Below are 21,389 nucleotides of genomic sequence, written 5' to 3' on the forward strand. Positions count from 1 at the left end.
GTCAGCAGTGAGGATGCAGGCAGTTATATGTGTGCTGTAAGAGGATATGAACATCTCCCATCTCCTGCTCAAACTCTCACTGTCAGATGTGAGTTTACAATGTTGGTTTCATTATATGATTATCTGATTATTGCTAAGTTCATTTCATTGCCAATTTCAACTCATTTCTCAGTTAAAATGTAAAAAATACAATGAGGTAGTAGTCTTATTAGAATTATATATATATTCTTTACTTTGAGTACATGAGGCATTTCATTACTATAAAATGAAACTTACAACATCACCATCAGCTCGAATAGCAGCGGCTGGTACTACTGTGTAGCTCAGAATGAACATGGGATGCTGAAATCAGCTTCATTAGATGTCACTTTAAAGGGTGAGACAGACAGACAGTTATGTTTCATTTTTCATTCATCAGTTCATTCACTTATTCCTTTGCTAATCAAATTACAAAAGCCCTATATTGTGTTTATGAACAATAGTGTGTGTATGTCTGTTTCTCTCAGCAGGTCACTTCTACATTTTGCCTGTAACTGTTGGAGTCAGCCTCTGTGGGATTGTACTTCCTCTCTCAATAGTTTTATTTATGAAGAGAGAAAGTTTAAGAGGGTAAAGTGAACGATGTTAATATAAATTACATGAATAAACGATAACTTTATACTACGTTATTTCAGTTCCTTTCCAAAAGCACTTTATTAATATGGAAAATCTTTAAAATATGACTAATATCATACATACAATTATATGAATAATAATGTTTATTCTCTGTTTTCTGTTTGGATAAACACTGACATTTGGGGATTTTTGAGCTCAGAGGCAAGAGGCAAAAGAGAAATACAGATGAATCTGATTATGGGGTGAGCTATCACAGAAATCCAGATATATTTGTCAATAAGGAGTCTTAACCCTGCTAAAGAGTTCATAGAATTCATGTCATGACAAATCAGAACCTTTAAATGACAGTGTCAGTCTTAGTTCTGTATCTTTAGCATTTCTTTATGTCAGAGTGAGAGCTCCATCTGAGATGCAGACTGTCAACAACAAAATAACATTAGTGGAAAAACTCCAGTGGAACCTTAACTATTAAGCTATTTAGTGTTTCTCATTAAACTGCACATCATTAACTCTGTGCTTCACAGAACGCCAGCCTCAAGCCCTGTCCTACCTGTGACACATCCACATCCAGCTCTCCTGTGTATGAGATACTGCAGTGAGTTCATCATATCAGTTACATTACAGTTATAGAACTCAGATAGAACTCTAGAATCTTGATAGCACTCTAGAATCTTTTTTGAGATAGGATGTGTAAAGCTCTTGTCATTTTACTGAATTCTGGATGAATACTACGATACACAGCTTTCTTACATTACCATAACTATGTAGAATCCAGAGGAATATATTATTAAGTTTAGATATGGCAAATATGCAGGGTTTTTTTTTTCTTTTCTTTCAGTTTGTTAAGCCATATGAAGATGTGTGTGTGTGTGTGTGTATTTTGTTATTCCAAATGTCCTTGTGATCTGATATTCTTTCCTGCGTTTCCTTTTATAGGCCTTAAGGAAACATCAGTAAGAGAATCATCACTGAGAAATCAAACTTGCAGCTGTATCCCGATGCAGTCAGAAGAGTGAGAGATATAGAGGGGAAGAGAGATGCATGATCACATGTAGAGTACACAAGTATTGTTTCCTTCAAAAGAAAAGCTTTTCAGTGTTTTACATTAATAATTAATGCAAAAAATGTTGCAGCCTTTCATTTTTTTTTTGGAATGTTGGAAAATAACCTTGTTCGTATTTTGACAATCTAAATAATTAATACATCTAAATAAAAATCTAAATAATTTTTGTTCATTCAATTTTTATCTAGTCCATTAATTTTAATCTAGTTAAAATACTTGAATGCAGTTTCCTCAAAAGCATCATGATGTTTATATCTTGTTCACGACGTGTACTCAGGGATTCTCACTCTAGCAATCTGGACTACAATGAAAATAGAACAAAATAATGTAAGGTGATCTTGAACTCAGGTGATGATGCCAACGGCCTGCTGGGTGAGCAACCACACTCTCATGATGGGCCCGTGTGCAGAACAGTTAGCTCGTGGAACAAGTAAACAAGAAAAGTAAATAACCAAAAGGCAGGGAGTCGAACCCCAGCCATTTTGTTGCGAGGTGAACGAGCTCCCGCTAGACTGCAGCGGCCATAAAACAACCTGCCCGTATATCACTCTTCAAAGGAATGGAGGACAACAAAACTAGAGGGAAAGAAAAACTAAACACCACACCGAGCTTTGGAAAATGCAGAACCAAGCACACCATGGGAAGGATGGAAGCCCCAGTGCCCTGGGGAAAACCAAACTAAAACTTCCTAAACAAAACCAGAAAACAAGGAGATGTAATGGCTAAGGGGAGCTTTGGAAGAGAGACAGATTTGAGAAAGAAAACTGGAGAAGGGACAGAACATCTAAAAACACAAACACCCTCACAACAGAAGGGCTTACAGACCTCAATACCCAAAGTTACCAGCTAGGCACTTGGCTTAGAACTTTTGCAAAGAGCCAGCACTGAGTGACTGGCTCACTGGGCTTATATAGACCTAGCCCAGCTGTTGGGCGTTAAGCCTGATTAGTGGTGTGCCTGACTCGAGACCTCCCACCACCAGCACCTATAAGACTGACACCTCTAAGTCAGGTACAAAAACCAATTACTCTAATCTCTTTATCATGGACTTATTAGCTAATAGCTGATGGCTTATTGAAAGACACTCTGACCTGCTAGTTACATTAAAAACAGGAGCATTTCCAGCAATGGAGAGAGTCTGGCTTGCATATTTACCCTTGTAAAAAACAAAAACATGCAAAAAAAAAACCCAGGGTTCCATTGGCTCAGGTCTTGCAACAATAGAACAAAATACAAGGGTCTTGTGTGGAGCATCCATTAGTTCTGTTGGAGTTAAGGGGCTGCCCATCTCCTGCCCACAAAACCTTCCCTCAGTGTGTTACATGTGTCAGTGACTGTGGAATACGCTTTCACCATCCATTTGTGATCATTTCCAATTTACATTTTAATCTTCTGGGTTGTGACATAATGTCTAAATTAAGCATGATAATCATGGGTCATAATATAATGACCTCTCTGGTTAATGATCTTTCTATTTGTGATTCTACTTATACCTGCACTCAGTTCTGCCTTCTCTGTGAGTTGAATACCAAGGACAAGTGGGTACAGGGTCTAGCTGGCACCTACACCCCCCATGTCATGTAGGCAATACCTGCTCTTGCCTGAAAAGGAGAACAGTGTCAACATCATGGACTTTCTGCTGTCAGAGGAGTTCTGACACCTATTGTGCCCCCTTATAACACTCTAATCAATCCAGTTTGCAAACCAGATTGGAGGAGGTGGCATTTCACACAAGATTTGAGAAAGATCAATGATCTTGTCATCCCTCGCTTGTACTGGACATCTCTTGTATAATAAATATAATTACACACACACACACACACACACACACACACACACACACACACACACACCACCATGGTTGATGTTTGTTCTGCTTTCACTAGCATCCCTGTGCATGTAGACACAGCCCATTTTTGCACTTACATTTAGAAATAAAAAAATTGTCTTGCACTAGCATGGACTCAGACTAGGTTGATGGGGCTTACAGACCTGGGGGATTCCTATTGGAACTTATGGCACCAGGTCTTCCTGTGTGCTCACACTCTGTGGTTGCTGCTGCTGCTGCTGCTGCTGCTGCTGCTGCTGCTGCTGCTGCTGAAAAAATACTAGTCATCAGGTCACCAAGGTGTTAAACACAGCAGCCACACAACATGAAAGCTCAGAGGTGTAGTGGCTGTGAAACATTTTGACATGAACTAGTAGTTTGACTGTTAAACACTCTTCTCTGCAGGGCTCTTCAGCCTTCATGCTGCATCAAACTCTGTCTCTCCTGAATTCAGCTTGGATACTGGAGGAACACAGTGGTTTGCTCTTATTCAAGCATGTAACCTGTTCAAGGATAAGCCTCTCATTATTTACAATCTTATTGGTCATTATTTGTGAACATTACAGTTTCCTTCCACACAAAGAGACAATGAAAATATATTCACTGTAATTGCTAATCCCCCCTTTGACAGAGGCAAAACACAGCTCATAACATGCAGACCTCATCTGAATCAGATCAAATGCAGACCTCATCTGAATCAGATCAAATCCAGACCTCAGTTCAGTCAGCAAATATAAGTTGATGTCACTTGCATGAAAGATGGGTTACATCCATGTGGGTTAAAGAATGTAAAACAAAAAGCAAGTAATTAGAAAACCATTTCTCTAGATGGCAGTGTAAGATAAGCATGGGTAATTTTTCTGCATATGTATAAAGTGGGAGTACTGTCCAAGGTTCTGAAAATAGCAGCTCTAGGGTGCGGGAGCTTATTTGAGTTCAAGAGTGCTGCGTCAAATATAACTGGCATCCACTTAATACCACAATGAAAAAAAGTTTGCTGGTTCAAGGCCCAACATCGCCAAGCTGCCACTGTTAGGCCCCTGAGCAAGGCACTTAATCCTCAATTGCTTGAATTGTAGTCTGTCACAAATGTAAGCTGTGAACCTGATCAGCATACAGCTTGACACTCAGCACCCCCTGAACTTCACAATCCAGTTTTGATGCTTTCAGGAGGTTGTGTGGGAAATTGCTAGGATATGCCTCCTCTTATATCTTAGCTGATGTAATCTGCATTTCTCTGTACAGTTAGAAGGCTCCACTAATGTAATACTCCCATGTCATGCTTCCCCTATGCTAGCATAGCAATACCCTTGGCAACCTGCCTCATGTCTTTGTTTTGACTTCCAGGTTTAGTTTCTTGTTCCGGTTTTCTCCATCCCTTATTAGTTTCAGGTGTTTCTTATTATCCTCTTGTTAGCCTATGTATTTAAGGCCTGTGTTGGCCCTGTTTCATTGGTGGTCATTGAGTTTCTCTATGATGGCTTGTCTGGTTGTTGTAATCATCCTGTACAATATTTTGGTCTGTATTCTCTGGTCAGTGTTTCCCACTTATATCTCTGTGTTGTGTTTGTTATTGTATTCCAGATCTGTTCTACTCAGTTGTTCGTCTCTGGACTGTAATTCTGACATACATCTCTAACACTCAGTATAAATCTCTACTCAGCATTTGTCTGCCCTCTATTGCTCTGCTTTACCGTTTCCACTGTGAAAGTGAGCACTCCATCTTAAAATCCCTCTTTCTAAAATCAAAGTATAAAGTTTGCTGTGTAGCTGCTTATAACTTTTCAAATGCTTTGGCTTGTTCAAATTCTTATGCATTTGTGATTTGCAGACCACCATATATATATATAAACATAATTACAGGTGGAGATACAGACTAGAGAGCGGAACAGATTAAACCAAAACAAGGACTGGAAAAGAGGAACAGGTAAAAGGAATGACAGGCATGGAGAAAACAAAACTAAGGAACGGAACAACCAGGAAGTAAAGGAAAACAAAGACATGACAGGGAAATCATGTAAACAGGGATGCCAGTAGGGGGCCCATACGTGACACCAGTGCAGTCAAAAGAGTGAGAAATAGAAAGGGGAAGAATAAATTTAACATGTAGTTTCCTTCAGCAGAAAAGCTTTTCAGTGTTTTACATTAATGATTAATACTCAGAAAATGTTAAAATAAAAGCGTCCTTTGCATTTTTATTGCAAGGATGACAAATAACCTTCTTATTTTTCTGCTAATCTAAATAATTAAATGAACCTCATGTGAATAAAAAATAGTCACTATTATTTTAATACTATATTCATTCATTCACTCATCATTCATTCATTCATTTAGTCCATTTATTTTAATGCAGTTAAATACATGGATGCAGTTTCCTCAAAAGCATCATAATGAAATCTAAGGGCATTTTCTCAGTTTTTGAATATTTTATTAAAAAGCTGCAAACGAGTAGCTCTGCACACTCCTCTTTCTGTCATACTCTAACATCCCTGTTTATGTGTGTAAGTCCATTCAGATTGGTTGGTCAGTCCTGACGTAACATGACGCTGTCAAAATATAATTTAGTTCTAGAGTGGGAGTCTCTGAGAACACGTCCTTTTGGGGGGGAATTACATCTGAGTGTTTTAACTGGCACAGTATATATATGATAAGTATTTGTTGGGTCAGTTCTTAGTGAGGAATCTGGTTACATCCAGATTGTGAACCTCAGGCACCTGAAGAGAGCGTCTGAGCAGCAGTGAGACACAGAGTCAGTTTGTAGTTAGATAGCATGTTTAATTTATAGACTACCTGTGTTTGACAAGAAGAGCAAGCACAAGGAAAAAAGAGGAAGAACAATAACAAAGGCAAATGTGGTCTTTGGCAAGCAAAGCAGGCATCAAATGAAGAAGTTACATGGTAGCAGAATATGTGGACTTAGTTCAGCATTATTTCTTATACTTGCAAGCATGCATAGAGAGAAAACAGATGCATTTTATTCTTACTTTGCTGTCTTTTACTGTAGCAGAATAACAACAGAGAATAAAAAGGCAAAAAATTCCAGTCAAGGCCAGTTTATCTGGAGAAATTTCCTGGTCTGACCAAACCTTTTACATGTGGCAAATATTCATTTCTCCTGGAAGTGATATGCAGATTATTTACAAAAATATGAAATCACCTTTGCCATTGGTTAAATCAGTTACATTTAGCTGACACTTTTATACAAAGTGACTTACAATTATGACTGAGTACAACTTGAGGGTTAAGGGATTTACTCAGAAGCCCCAGCCGTGGCAACTTGGCAGCGATGGGGCTTAAACTAGCAACCTTCTGTTTACAAATGAAGTACCTGAACCACTGAGCTACCACTGCCCAATCATCCTTTGTTAGTAGTAATAACAAGCCAAGTTAATTAGAAACATGAGGTATTGAGTACACAGCTATCTAACAGGAGCCGGGAGCCAGTCCAAACAGGAGCCAGTCCAAATGCCCGTAATTTACATCGAACAACTATGACATCCTCGTGTTGTTAAGTGAAATGACACTGATGGTGTGGTGACAGTGTGACTTTCCCAGGAACAGCAGAATGGGGGATGGAGTTCTAGCAGAAGGGTGACTCCATATGCGGATATGACCCATTTAACAACAGGTAGATTGGGGTGTTTTTCCATCTGCTGGACAGGGAGAGGCACACCACACAGTACTGGTGCTGTGTCACATTTACAGCTATTTCCAGGGACAAGGCACACACGATGTTCCCTTTGCACCATAGGAGGCCCTTCAGTCTGAACATCAGCATAATAAGATTCACCATGGATTACCTGCATACAGACATACAACAAAACACACATAGAGACAATAGTACACCCTAACTGGGGGCCTCTTTAATCTACTAGCATATATCAACTGAGGCTGAGCATCAGTTAGTACAGCTGTTTGGATTATCACAATAACAGTAGCAGATTGTGTGTAGTGAGCCTCAACAAATCTCCTAGGAAGCAAACATTCGATTAGCACTTTGCCATCTGGTGAGAATTTCAAGGAGTGCTACAGTACAATCAGAGATAATTGTGTGTAAATTACCAGCTAGCATGGGGCCTGGTTGGCCCTTTACCCACAACATGGGAAATGGTCTTCCTATCAAAACTTTGAAAGGAGACATTTTCATGACAGAGGGCAGTAGAGGATGTGAAACCTCCAGTCGATCATAGATATATACGCACAGATATTTGCAGAGCTGCTGAGTGACTCTTGATGTGAATGCTGGGCCCTTATCACTGTTGTTAGAATGCAGTATTCCATACATAGGTATTATATCTCTTGCCACAACTCTTACTATTGTTCTCACATTTTCCTTTGCACTCAGGAATACCTCAGGCCATTTAGAAAATTGATCAATCATCATAATAATATTTTTCTGCTGAATCAGCTAGTAACGCTCTGCTTCGTTGCTTATGGTTGGGGTGTCATATCCTGTTACTTTGATAACTGCTAAATGACTGGGAAGCTTGCAGTCAGGCTGCAATGAGAGTGGAATGTGATATGATCTTTCCCTCTACTGCCCTAAACCGGTTCTGTGGCCAAATCCATCAGAAATCATGGGAGACACCACATGCATGTCGACTGTGTGTGTACATAGTGAGGGGCTTATCCTTGAACAGATGAATAACATGCATGAATAAGAGCAAACCACTGTGTTCCTCCAGTGTCCAAGATGAATTCAGGAGAGAAAGCATTTGATGCAGCATGAAGGCTGAAGAGCCCTGCAGAGAAGAGTGTTTAACAGTCAAACTACGAATTCATGTCAAAATGTTTCATAGCCACTACACCTCTGAGCTGTCATGTTGTGTGGCTGCTGTGTTTAACACCTTGGTGACCTGATGACTAGTATTTTCTCAGCAGCAGCAGCAGCAACCACAGAGTGTGAGCACACAGGAAGACCTGGTGCCATAAGTTCCAATAGGAATCCCCCAGGTCTGTAAGCCCAATCAACCTAGTCTGAGTCCATGCTAGTGCAAGACAATTTTTTTATTTCTAAATGTAAGTGCAAAAATGGGCTGTGTCTACATGCACAGGGATGCTAGTGAAAGCAGAACAAACATCAACCATGGTGTGTGTGTGTGTGTGTGTGTGTGTGTGTGTGTGTGTGTGTGTGTGTGTGTGTAATTATATTTATTATACAAGAGACGTCCAGTACAAGCGAGGGATGACAAGATCATTGACCTTTCTCAAATCTTGTGTGAAATGCCACCTCCTCCAATCTGGTTTGCAAACTGGATTGATTAGAGTGCTATAAGGGGGCACAATAGGTGTCAGAACTCCTCTGACAGCAGAAAGTCCATGATGTTGACACTGTTCTCCTTTTCAGGCAAGAGCAGGTATTGCCTACATGACATGGGGGGTGTAGGTGCCAGCTAGACCCTGTACCCACTTGACCTTGGTATTCAACTCACAGAGAAGGCAGAACTGAGTGCAGGTATAAGTAGAATCACAAATAGAAAGATCATTAACCAGAGAGGTCATTATATTATGACCCATGATTATCATGCTTAATTTAGACATTATGTCACAACCCAGAAGATTAAAATGTAAATTGGAAATGATCACAAATGGATGGTGAAAGCGTATTCCACAGTCACTGACACATGTAACACACTGAGGGAAGGTTTTGTGGGCAGAAAATGGGCAGCCCATTAACTCCAACAGAACTAATGGATGCTCCACACAAGACCCTTGTATTTTGTTCTATTGTTGCAAGACCTGAGCCAATGGAACCCTGGGTTTTTTTTTTTGTATGTTTTTGTTTTTTACAAGGGTAAATATGCAAGCCAGACTCTCTCCATTGCTGGAAATGCTCCTGTTTTTAATGTAACTAGCAGGTCAGAGTGTCTTTCAATAAGCCATCAGCTATTAGCTAATAAGTCCATGATAAAGAGATTAGAGTAATTGGTTTTTGTACCTGACTTAGAGGTGTCAGTCTTATAGGTGCTGGTGGTGGGAGGTCTCGAGTCAGGCACACCACTAATCAGGCTTAACGCCCAACAGCTGGGCTAGGTCTATATAAGCCCAGTGAGCCAGTCACTCAGTGCTGGCTCTTTGCAAAAGTTCTAAGCCACGTGCCTAGCTGGTAACTTTGGGTATTGAGGTCTGTAAGCCCTTCTGTTGTGAGGGTGTTTGTGTTTTTACATGTTCTGTCCCTTCTCCAGTTTTCCTTCTCAAATCTGTCTCTCTTCCAAAGCTCCCCTTAGCCATTACAACTCCTTGTTTTCTGGTTTTGTTTAGGAAGTTTTAGTTTGGTTTTCCCCAGGCCATTGGGGCTGCCATCCTTCCCATGGTGTGCTTGGTTCTGCATTTTCCAAAGCTCGGTGTGGTGTTTAGTTTTTCTTTCCCTGTAGTTTTGTTGTCCTCTGTTCCTTTGAAGAGCGATATACGGGCAGGTTGTTTTATGGCCGCTGCAGTCTAGCGGGAGCTCGTTCACCTCGCAAAAAAATGGCTGGGGTTCGACTCCCTGCCTTTTGGTTATTTACTTTTCTTGTTTACCTGTTCCACGAGCTAACTGTTCTGCACACGGGTCCATCATGAGAGCGTGGTTGCTCACCCAGCAGGCCGTTGGCATCATCACCTGAGTTCAAGATCACCTTACATTATTTTGCTCTATTTTCATTGTAGTCCAGATTGCTAGAGTGAGAATCCCTGAGTACACATCGTGAACAAGATATAAACATCATGATGCTTTTGAGGAAACTGCATTCAAGTATTTTAACTAGATTAAAATTAATGGACTAGATAAAAATTGAATGAACAAATAAATGATTTAGATTTTTATTTAGATGTATTAATTATTTAGATTGTCAGGATCTCCCAGCCATTTTTGATCACTTACATTTGTTTTGATTCTGAAGTGATAGGCATGTTCATCCTCCTTCGTTATATTGATCAGTTTGAGGGAGAAGTGTTGCTGTTTATCTACATAACACTGGACCCTTCCTGAGTCATTAGTGGGTCTGCAATATACAGGCTTGTCCTCTTGTGAATTGAAATGCTCTGTGACCCAAAATTCCTCTTTGACTTCCAGCCCTGCTGGGTATGTGTAACTGTCATTGATAAACACTGTGGACCCCTTTAAAACACATATTTTAGTTTGTTTGTACTTCACACTCCATTCTGTTCCAAAAGCCGCTGAAACATATAATGCATACAAGACGTCAATAGAGGAGTCTGGGCCCCATAAGAGAGTGGGAGTTCTCTTACAGCTTCACTTCTCTCCTCTCTAACTCCAGCAGGTACTGCAGAACTCTGAGTTGATTCTGAGCTAAACCACAAAGTGAGAAGAGCTTGTAGCAGGGTGAGGGAGGAGCTTGGGAGAAGTGGACACTAGTGACTCTGAACAACTTAACGCTCAGTCACATAATATATGAGGTTGAATAAAAAGAAAAACAAACAAAAATATATCTGCACTTTGTAGTTATAGTGGGGTTGTGAATTTTAATCTTACCACAGTGTGCTCTTAATCTAAGACTGCCCTAAACTTGAGAAAAACCACAAAGCACTCAGCAAGCTCTGTAGCAGTGGTGTGGGAGATGTGGGGGCTTTGGTAACCAATGTAAATTAACTTCATTAAATGGGAACACTGTGTCAGAAAATCTTTATATTTTAACTTATTAATCTTTATATAATAAACTTTTGATGAAGATTGCAGTCTTACCCAGAGACATGAACAGAGTGATGAGAGTGAGAGTTAGAAGAGGAGTTCTGAGTGACATCATTAAACAAACCTGCACAGACACACAACAGCACACAACACAGCTGAGTGCATCACATTTCTGCTTCTATTTACACTGTTTCAAATATCAGTCAGACTGATCTGATGACACATCTGTATTACTGAGGACGTTTGGCTCTTGTCATCTCATTTCAATTGAGTTTTATTCCTTGAGGGCTATTTACTCTGGATTGAATCACAAAAGGATTTATAGGAATCCTTGTCCAGACTGTAAATGAAAAAGGTGAAAGCAATTGTGATAAGAATAAAAACACAAAATCATTCTACCAAGTTTAACAAAATAAAAACAACTTCAACTATTTTAACACCTCATCCCAGCATTACATACAAATGTATTTACACAGTAACAAATCAGATACATATTGTATTAATAACCGTTTTGTTATGTCCTAAGCAGTGTAGAAGACTGAAGTGGCCTATATGTAGTGAGAGCTTGTTGTTCAGGTCTGTTCTAGGAGCTCTATTCTCATATGGTGTCATGTTGGAGAGGAGACCTGCATCAGAAGAGCAGAGTGTATGTGTGGGGCCGTATGAGTATAGGAGTTCAGCTAGGTAGGGAGGTGCAAGACCATGTAGAGCTCTGAGTGTAAGTGGGTGGCATGATTGACAGCTGTCAATCAATCAAAAACAAGCTATAAATCATTTTGATGGACGGTGTATACAAAACCCCCTCCCCCCCACTATGTACTTTCATTGCATCAGAATGATAAATCACTTTATTAGCAAAGTAGGACTGGACACTAGAATTTATCTTGGTCTCAATGAATATTTTCACAACACAAATCAAGTAACAAGACCATGTGTTGTAACCACAAACTACTTTAGCCATCCTATTTGAAAATATTTTTTAAAATGTAAAGAAACAGTAGTCCATCACAGAATCATAGAACAACCATGCACGGTCCCAGATGATGGTAATGCCTGACATTAGAATAACAGAATTGTCAATGGTAATTTTCTACTGGTTCTGCAAATTAGTTGATAATTAGACAATCATTTTCTAGGAAATTAAACCAAAATCTCTATTCTGTTAATCTACATTCTGTCAATCTTTATTGATGTTGCATTAATACTGTTGTGACCTAAAGAAAGAGTCTTACCGTTCTGTGACAAGACTGATCACCAGTGTTCAAATATCAAATGATAAGAACAGAGGCAGCACAAAGCTAAAAAGCTAGATGTGGTTAACACATTTATTTCCTTCCTCTTTTAGGGAGTGCTTGACCTTCCTGGCTAAAGCAGCTTTGTTGCATGCTCATGTGGTTTTTAAACAGGTGTTGAGAAAGAAGGCCATGGCAAACAGGCAGCAAAATATGTTCCAGTGAGTTTTTATTTATAGCTTGTGATAATGCAAAATAAGAAATATGCATATTTGTGAAAAGTGAATTTCAAAAATACTAAATGTAGTCACTTGCTGCCATCCTCCGTCAGCCTTGAGCTGTCATCAAAGTACAAATAAAGCTAAAGACAACCTCAGTCTATGACACTGCACCACCCCAGACCTCCAGAAAGAAGCACTGAGCCAAAGTGAGAATGTGAATAACACTTTAGACAAGCTCAAAGAAATAGCTCGTGTGTGTCACATTATATACAAGCAAAGGACTACATTTTACTTACAAAAAAAACAAAAAACAAAACTTCACTGTTATCCCTACTCTTCAATTCATGGGTCTGTTTTTCAGACCAAATGAGAACAGGATGTAAATGGGCAGCCTGCATTATGAGGGAGATGATAATCAAACATTCTGCTCTAGAGGAATGCATCCTTGCACCCTCTGGTGGGAAAATAATTAATTGCTTAAACTTACTGGCAGAACAGTTTCACTGCTGTTTAAATGTGAGTACTGAGAGTTTAATTGAAATTTCTCATTATGTAACCCCCCGCCCCACCAATTTTCAGAAAATTAGGAGCAATTCAGAATATAAGGATCAGTAAGTCATGATCAGTCATGTTAGTTCCACTACTGTAATAAAATCAAATCAAATTACGCAACTGAAGCTTGCTGACACACTATGTTTCAAAATAGTTTTGTGCAGGCTGTCATTACAAGTGTCTCTAACAGTTGGATGGTTCTAATGGATGCATCCCAATTGCATACTTAGAAGCAGTCATTTCTGTGTATGGTTTGTATGGACAATATTGTCCCATAATGCAATGCAAAATGGAAAGGGAGGAGCTATTCAACTGAATCTAGTCACATCATTTGAAAAAAATGGTAGACACTGACAAGTTTAGTAGTGATGGTGGCTGATGAATGTTTAAATGTGACTTAGATTACTTTTACTTTACTAAAATTATGAATATATATAATAAATCAAATTACCTTTACAAACAAAGCAAAGAACTTGATATTGATTGAAAATATATAACTAAATACATGGTTGTTTTTGTAATCCAATTCATAATTGTAGCATCATAGTGGCTATAGTTTTGGCTTTTAAGCACAATTTAATGTGACTGCAAGTGTGTGTGTGTGTGTGTGTTTGTCTGTTTGTGTGTGTGAATCAGCTGCTTAGGGATGGAACCCACCCTGAATGGTTAACTGAAGGCCAGACACTCCTGATCCTGAAGAGCCCCCAGAAAGGGAACAATTCCATCCAAGTACCGATTGATAACATGCCAATAACATGAGTTACCATCAAGTGACTACTAAGGAGATGCCCTGTCTCTCATGCTGTTCTACATAGGACTCAGCCCCCTTAGCAAAATTATCAACAAGAGCCACCTCCTCTACATGGATGATATCAAGCTGTATGCCAGAAGTGAAAGAGACATTGACTCACTAATACATCTCAGGATATACAACAGCGACATGTCATACAGATCTGATAAGTGTGGACGTATGAGTGAGGCCAGTCCTGAGAATTCAGCTGAATGGGAGGAACAAGATCTGAGCTATGAACACCGATGATCTACCAGTCATCAGACACCCCGCTGGCATAATTAGCTGGCCTAATGAGGAGATAAAAGCCACTGACATCAAAACAAGGAAACTCCTCACAATGCACAGAGGGTTTCAGTCCAAATCCATCACTCTGAGACTATACACTAAGGGGAAAGAGGCTGAGGACTAGTGAGTGTCAGAGCCACTATCCAAGATGAAACAATCAAGATCCAGTACACCAGGATGTTGGCCCCAACTGAAGAAGTGCTTAGTGAGTACCTCAGACAGCAAAGAAAAACCACGTATGTAAGTAATGTAGTGCAAGAAATAACAAGGACAACAAAATGTTAACAACTTTCAGGTTTATGTTCTATAAAGTCTTCGAACTGCCAAACCAGTTTTTGTCCAGCAGATGGCGAAATAAACCTGTGCTTATAAACCCCCTAAGGGTGAGTGTGTGTGGGTGTGTGTGTGTCTATGTATGGGTGGGTTGATGGGTGTGGGTGTGGTTTTTATGATGTGTGGAGAGTTTGAAAACTGATAAGATGCTTCTCATCACATCTCATCATGTCTCATCATGTCTCACAATGGCTCTGCTTTCACACATTTCAGTCAGGAGCTGTAGCAGGTCTGCAGGAGGCTGTCAGAGCTCTGGGGACAAAGTTGTCAAATAAATATTATAGACAATGATGAAGATTATTCATCTTGGTATCTGTCTCTTTCTCTCAGGTAAGTTGTTCCTCCCCTTCAGAAGCTTACAGTGTTTGAAGCAAAGCAGTGACAAACACATTTAAGTGTATTCATAAGTGGGCTCAAGGTAATAGGAGGTCGTCGACTCAGATAAGCCATCCAATGGGAGATACAGCCTGATGGATGAAGGGACAGACTTCACTGTAACTATCACTCGACTGGAGAGGGCAGACTCTGGTAAATACTGGTGTGGGGTGGACATAATTTTTGTTAACACACAATGATGTCATCCTTAAAGTTTTAGATGGTAAGCTTTTAACATTAGAGAGATCATTTAGTTTATAAAGATGAAACTACCATTTTAACAATGGCTGATGATACAAACCCTGATAAATAATTACAGAAGTGTCTTTTCATACTTCTCCTCTCTCTCTCTCTCTCTCTAGGACAGCACCACAAACCTTTGCTACTTCAACCTCTCAGTCTCCTTCTCCAACCACAATCAGTTTTGTGAGAAACATTTCAATATCTGTCACCACCAATGCTACAGGTACACACACACAAACATACACATGCTGTATTCTGTAAATAACCATTCAACTAGTAAATTTCTCTGGACTGACGTTTCATCTCTTAGTTTCTGTTCACATTAGTATATCAGGTATGTGATGACCAAAACTCTGGTAAGAATGTTCTACTATTTTATTTTCCCAGTTTAAGAACATTCAGAACCCCAGAACTCATATGCACAACCTCCCACACATGCACTTACAAACAGACACATAATGTAACGTAAAACAACAGGCCTCAGATGTGGTTTTTGTCACCATGGTTACAGAGTAAAAACAAAACAAAACAAACAAACAAAAAAAACATGTAGAATATGTCAGTCATTCTTTCAACTGCCTCAGAGGACAACCTGCTATGGTTTTGTTCAGGAAGCTGTGTGAAGAAAGAGGTAGCAGGCCAGTGTATTGTGTGCATGGAGGTGACACTGCAAGACTCATTAACACATTCAGTTTCATTCTGTTGTGGAACAGAAAAAAAAAACACTGAAAACAGTGACTAAGGAAAAAAAGTAAAAGAAGACATGTGTTTCTTTTGACAGTTTGGCAGCTTCATCTCACTGTCTCACTGTGTGTTGTTGATGACGTCTGTGGTTTGGATGCTTATGTTTTTGTCCTTACATTACAAGGGTAAGACTGTCAGTAAAATCACACACATTTGCTTGGACATCTAGACTGCAGGCACATTTTTATAGATTTCTTATACCCTAAGTCTGTATGATCTTAATGACACATTCATTTATTACATTTTATTATGTAATGTGGTTTTCACATTTCTATACTTCATGTGTTTGTGTGAGCATTACTCTCTAGCCTTGACCCAAGAGACACAGTTTAGCTCTTCAGTTTGGTAATCCTGAGGTAACTTTCTTACACCCCATGTGTGGTCTAGACCTGTGTACTGTAAAGCTGATTTTAGACAATATATTTTGTTAAATTCACTGTATAAAATCAAAAAAATGAATGAAAACAGAATATCTGAATCTTTTTCATTGACCTGTTTTCTTTTATCCAGTATGTACCCACCCCCTTTTAGAGCCTTTGGTTGATGTCCTGGTGTCATTCAGGAAGAAGACAGGTGAGTGATGAGGGGATTAAAAATATCATGATATATGAAGAATGTTATTATGTCTTCATTTAGTTTATAAATAATTGGCTTTGAGAAATACTGATCCCCAAATGAAGTTTCTAACCCTAGTGTTTTAAAAAGTTCTCTGTTATCTGTCCACAGTTTGTTTGACTATAAGGGGGATCAATTTGGAAACCAGAACTCAGTGAGCCAGAATCAGACTCCAGAAGCTGACACTGAGCTAGATGATGAGAACATTCATACTGGTACCACAGGCTATGAGAAACAACTCTACAACTTCAGTCAACAGTGAACACATGAGAGTGGCGAGACAATGACACCCAAATCGAAGTTCAGTATAATCCCAGGTCATAAGCCTAAAAAAACTTACATAGACATATATGCACAAAAAAAAAAGAAAACAGATTACTTTCATAAAAGGTCAGGGCATCTTACATTTATTCATGCAAATCTAAAAATCTTCAAATAACCATGTTTAATTACATCGGTATGAGGTAAGGAAATACATTTTAAAATTTCTACAACCGAAACAGCAATATGGCAAATCCTCAAAATGAGATATTTGTGTTATTAAAATTAGATATTTGTGTTATTCCAAAGTCCTGACTGAAAAATGTGGAATTTTACATTTTGACCCAGATCCAGGCAATAAAATATGGTTGTCATACCTTCAGCCATTTCACCCAACAATCTCTCTCTCTCTCTCACACACACACACAGGCACACAGACACATACATACGTTTCCTGTAGACTTTATTACTATGGCGATGGTCTCTGTATTGTTTTCTCAGTGTCTGCAAGAAGAATGAGAGTACAAATGAAAGTGTGCTGCAGCAGAATTTGAACACACATACAAACCACATACTGATGCATACATAAACACATACAAATCACACAATGATGCATACATAGACACACATACAAACATGGACACGCATACACACACTGGCAGTCATGCATTTAAATAGATCAATAATCCTCCTCACTAATACACTACATTCTAGCACATTTTTTCCTAAGTAACTTCATACTAATATAGCAACTGCCAGTCATTCTGTTTGTCAGTTCTAATGGTATAACTATATAGTTATAGTTATGGTTTATAAACATATAGTTATAATAATGGAGAAACTAATGGATTCTTACTCATGTGTACCGTCACTGCCAGTGATTGTACCTGTCATGCATAATTTATCAGCCACCATCTAACTCGCCTCTTAACAGCTCATGACTCATCACAGGACGGCTGCAGCACTGGGTATGGCCACTGGGGGGAGCCTATTCTGAACACATCGGGATGCTCATATGGTAGTGGCTTGATCATATGCAAATATTCTATATTGTCCTGTATGAATGTGACCAGTGTGTAAGTATATATAGATATGTATATGTGTATGAATGTGTGCATGTATGTCCAGTGACGGTTGTTGCTCTGTCTTGGTCTTAACCTACCCTACATAACGTGCAGTCACACAGGTGGCTGCAGATTCTGATGAGAATATGCTGTGTGCACATTGGCTGCTGCTTCTCATCTGTTTGCGAGTCATTGCAAAAGCTGATATCTGTCTGTAAAGTATCCTTGAGTTGGAGATAGGTGCTAGGTAAATAATAATAATAATAATAATAATAATAATAATAATAATAATAATAAAAAATTAACAGCATCATTAGCATATTTGACTTATCTGTTCATTACCTTTTATTATGACAGACACAGTAGATTAATTCTCAGCTCCATGAGGATTCTGAGCTACACACTAGTAGAATCCATTCTGTAGAACTTTGTAATTCTGTCCAGATCCTACAGATAAAGTTCCTCCTTCTATAAACCAGGTGTGTAGTTCTGCACAGGTGGGTTGGCATCACTGCTGCAGGTCAGAGTCACTGAACTGTCCTCCACTATTTCATCAGTTACTTACACAAAACATTTAGTGTTACTGAATGAGGCCCATGTCTATGGTCATTACTGGATTGGCATGTGTATTCTCCACTGTCTTCAGCATAATACAGTCTGGCATAGCCAGTGACTCCTAGGAATAGGCTAGGTGACAACCAAGAATACGTTGGTGACTACTGGAAAGACAGTTGACGGCACGGAAAGATGGCACACGGGACAAGAAGGGTTAGCAACCCAGCCTGTATCTTTAGTGAGAAAGGACCCCACCAAGTTACGGAAAGCCCTGAAGAGAGATACCCCCAGGAGATCCTGAGATTGGGGGGGGAATGAGATCTCTAATCAAACTGATAAATGGTTAACAACTCATGCAAACGGACTGGCCACGAGTGTAACATGCATTTGCGGAAAGCTGCGCAAGAACCAACATGGCCTCAGAATTCATCAGGCCAGAATTAAATGTTTGGTGCAGGAGACCAAGGTGCAACGCACAAGTCCTGAACCTGGTGAGACACAGGAAGAGCCCGGCCAGGAGTCACCCCACAGAGCCAAGTCCCTCCATGCTCCTGTGTCTCCTATTCCAAGCAGAGTAGTTCCACAGCAGCGGATAAAGTGGCCCCCAGCCAGTAACCAGAGTGTGTGGCTGCAGTTTAACAAGGACGTGTCCAACATCATTCAAGCTATGGCCAAAGGAGATGCAGACAGTCGACTTCAAATAATGACTACCATACAACAAGCCCACCACCTATAGCATGAATCGCAGGGCCAGAAAACTACATCAACTGTGCCAGGAGCTTCGAACCCTCAAGAAACAGTACAAGAAATCTAATAAGAAGAAGCAGGCATTAGAAGAACTGCAAAATTTTCTGAGGAAGAAACTGATGACCATATGCAGAGCAGACTGGTATAGGAGGTGGGGAAGAGAGAGAGCCAGGAAGCAAGCCACTTTCATTGCCAATCCCTTTGAGAAGGTAAAAAATCTGCTTGGAGGCAAACACAGTGGCTACCTAGAGTATTCAAGAGAGGAAGTAAATTGTTTCCTCCTGAGCACCCTGAGAGATCTGTTGAGGGAGCAAGAGCTTGAGCCCAACAAAGCTCTCATCAGCCCTGCCCCCCAACAACAGAGTTCGAACTGAGGGAGCCGATCCTGAAGGAGGTGGAGGAAGTGATTAAGAGAGGTCACTCAGCATCCACTCCAGGCCCCAGCAGTGTACCCTACCTGGTCTATAAGTGTTGTCCTGAACTTCTCCGGCACTTATGGAGGATCTTGAAGATGATATGGCGAAGGGGGAGAGTCACTGACCAGTGGAGGTGTGCTGAGAGTTGGATCCCAAAAGAGGAGAACTCGAGAAACATCAACCCGTTTCATTCAATTTCATTATTTAGTGTGGAAGGGACTGCGTTTTTTAGTCTCACGAAGACTGACCAAGTTTCTCCTCAAGAACAACTTTATTGATACCTCAGTACACAAAGGTGGGATTCCTGGATGTTTGGAGCACACAGGGGTAGTTACACAGCTCATCAGAGAGGCTCAAGAGAGCAAAGGTGACCTAGTTGTGTTGTGGTTGGACCTGACCAATGTTTATGGGTCCATACCACAAGCTGGTTGAGCTAGCACTTCACCGCCACCATGTTCCCAGTAAGATCAAGGATCTGATCCGAGATTACTACAATAATTTCAGGATGTGGGTCACTTCTGGGTCAGTAACATCAGACTGGCATCGTATTGGGAAAGGAATAATAATCTCTTTGCCCTTGCCATGAACATAAACTTTAGGTATAGTCCTGAAGGTAATTTGATTTAGCTTTTAATAAATAAATGACTTGCATCTGACCGTGAGAGTTTGAGCAGGAGAGGGGAGATGTTCATATCCTGTTACAGCAAACCTATAACTGCCTGCATCCAAACCTATAACTGCCTGCATCCTCACTGCTGACTGGCTGCAGGTGGAGTGGGTTTGTACTGGAGGATAAAGGATGTCCATTTTTGTACCAGATGAATGTTGGACTGTCAGACTGCAGGTGGTTGTACATATCAGAACAGTGGTGTGTCCCTCGATTACTGCTTGAGAGGTGTCTACATGGAGGTCCAAGTCAAAGAGATCATCAGATGTGTCAGAGCAGAGAAAACACCAGCAGTGCAGCTCTAGACCAGGACAGGAGCTGAAAAACCCTGATGTTGCAGTGGAATAAAACCTCTGATGGAGCTACATGAATATGTCACTATAAATCACTATGATACCATGAAGATTAAAGTGACATGATAGCTTGTGTTGTTAGCAGGATAATGTGGTGATTAAACATACCTGTAAATTTCAGCTGTATTCCAGGAATACCCACCCATTTCTCTGTGCGTGTTTGGATTCTGTAGCAGTACTGGTGTTCATCCTCCTTCAACACATTAGTCAATCAGAGGGAGAAGTGTTACTAGACCCTTCCTGAATACTCAGGAAGATCAAGCAGAGAAACTGGTTCTACATACTTAACTGGGTCTATATACCAAAAGGCTTCTGTCACTGTAAGATGGTCTGGGTGTGTATAAGAGCCATTCCTAAACACAGTGGACCCTTTTAAAGCACATATTGTCTCTTTGCTGTATTTCATAGTCCATTTGTTTCCAGAAGCCCCTGTAAAATATGATCCATATAAGAGATCACAGGTTAACTTAACTTACTAACTTACTGCTTCTCTGTCCTTGCAGCCCTCTACTCCTAAAAGAACACTGACCTATGTGAGGAAAAACCACGAACCACAAAGCACTCAGTGAGCACTGCAGTGGTGGAGAGGGGCATGTGGGGGGATTTGGCAACCAATGGAAATGGACTTCATTGAATGTGAACAATGCATTCAGTTATGAAAAGATGATGCATTAATGTAATCATGTTGAGGCATCATTGAGCAGTTTCTTTTTAAAAGGTGTGATTGGGTCCAGACTTACCCAGAGTGATGAGAGTAAGAGTTAGAGGAGTTCTGTGTGACATCATTAAAAAACCCT

General features: G+C 40.1%; 2 long non-coding RNA genes across 4 annotated transcripts; one reads left to right on the forward strand and one right to left on the reverse strand.

The window, feature by feature from the left end:
* The first annotated feature begins 47 nt into the window (after positions 1-47).
* Positions 48-1,751, forward strand: LOC113569156. 2 transcript variants are annotated; one of them, XR_004776945.1, is made up of 5 exons: positions 48-88; positions 510-609; positions 815-857; positions 1,140-1,210; positions 1,552-1,751. It is a non-coding gene; the product is annotated as an uncharacterized LOC113569156 (long non-coding RNA). The 2 variants fall into 2 exon arrangements; XR_004776946.1 differs by having other exon boundaries at positions 68-88; positions 507-609.
* A 14,177-nt stretch (positions 1,752-15,928) lies between these two features.
* On the reverse strand, positions 15,929-21,016 carry LOC118242631. 2 transcript variants are annotated; one of them, XR_004776960.1, is made up of 4 exons: positions 20,882-21,016; positions 20,701-20,785; positions 17,240-17,294; positions 15,929-16,864 (listed from the first exon to the last, which is right to left on the reverse strand). It is a non-coding gene; the product is annotated as an uncharacterized LOC118242631 (long non-coding RNA). The 2 variants fall into 2 exon arrangements; XR_004776959.1 differs by lacking the exon at positions 15,929-16,864 and having other exon boundaries at positions 17,030-17,294.
* Between the last annotated feature and the right edge of the window lie 373 nt (positions 21,017-21,389).

The sequence above is a fragment of the Electrophorus electricus genome, chromosome 16 (genome assembly GCF_013358815.1).
Source record: "Electrophorus electricus isolate fEleEle1 chromosome 16, fEleEle1.pri, whole genome shotgun sequence".
Lineage (NCBI taxonomy): Eukaryota > Metazoa > Chordata > Actinopteri > Gymnotiformes > Gymnotidae > Electrophorus > Electrophorus electricus.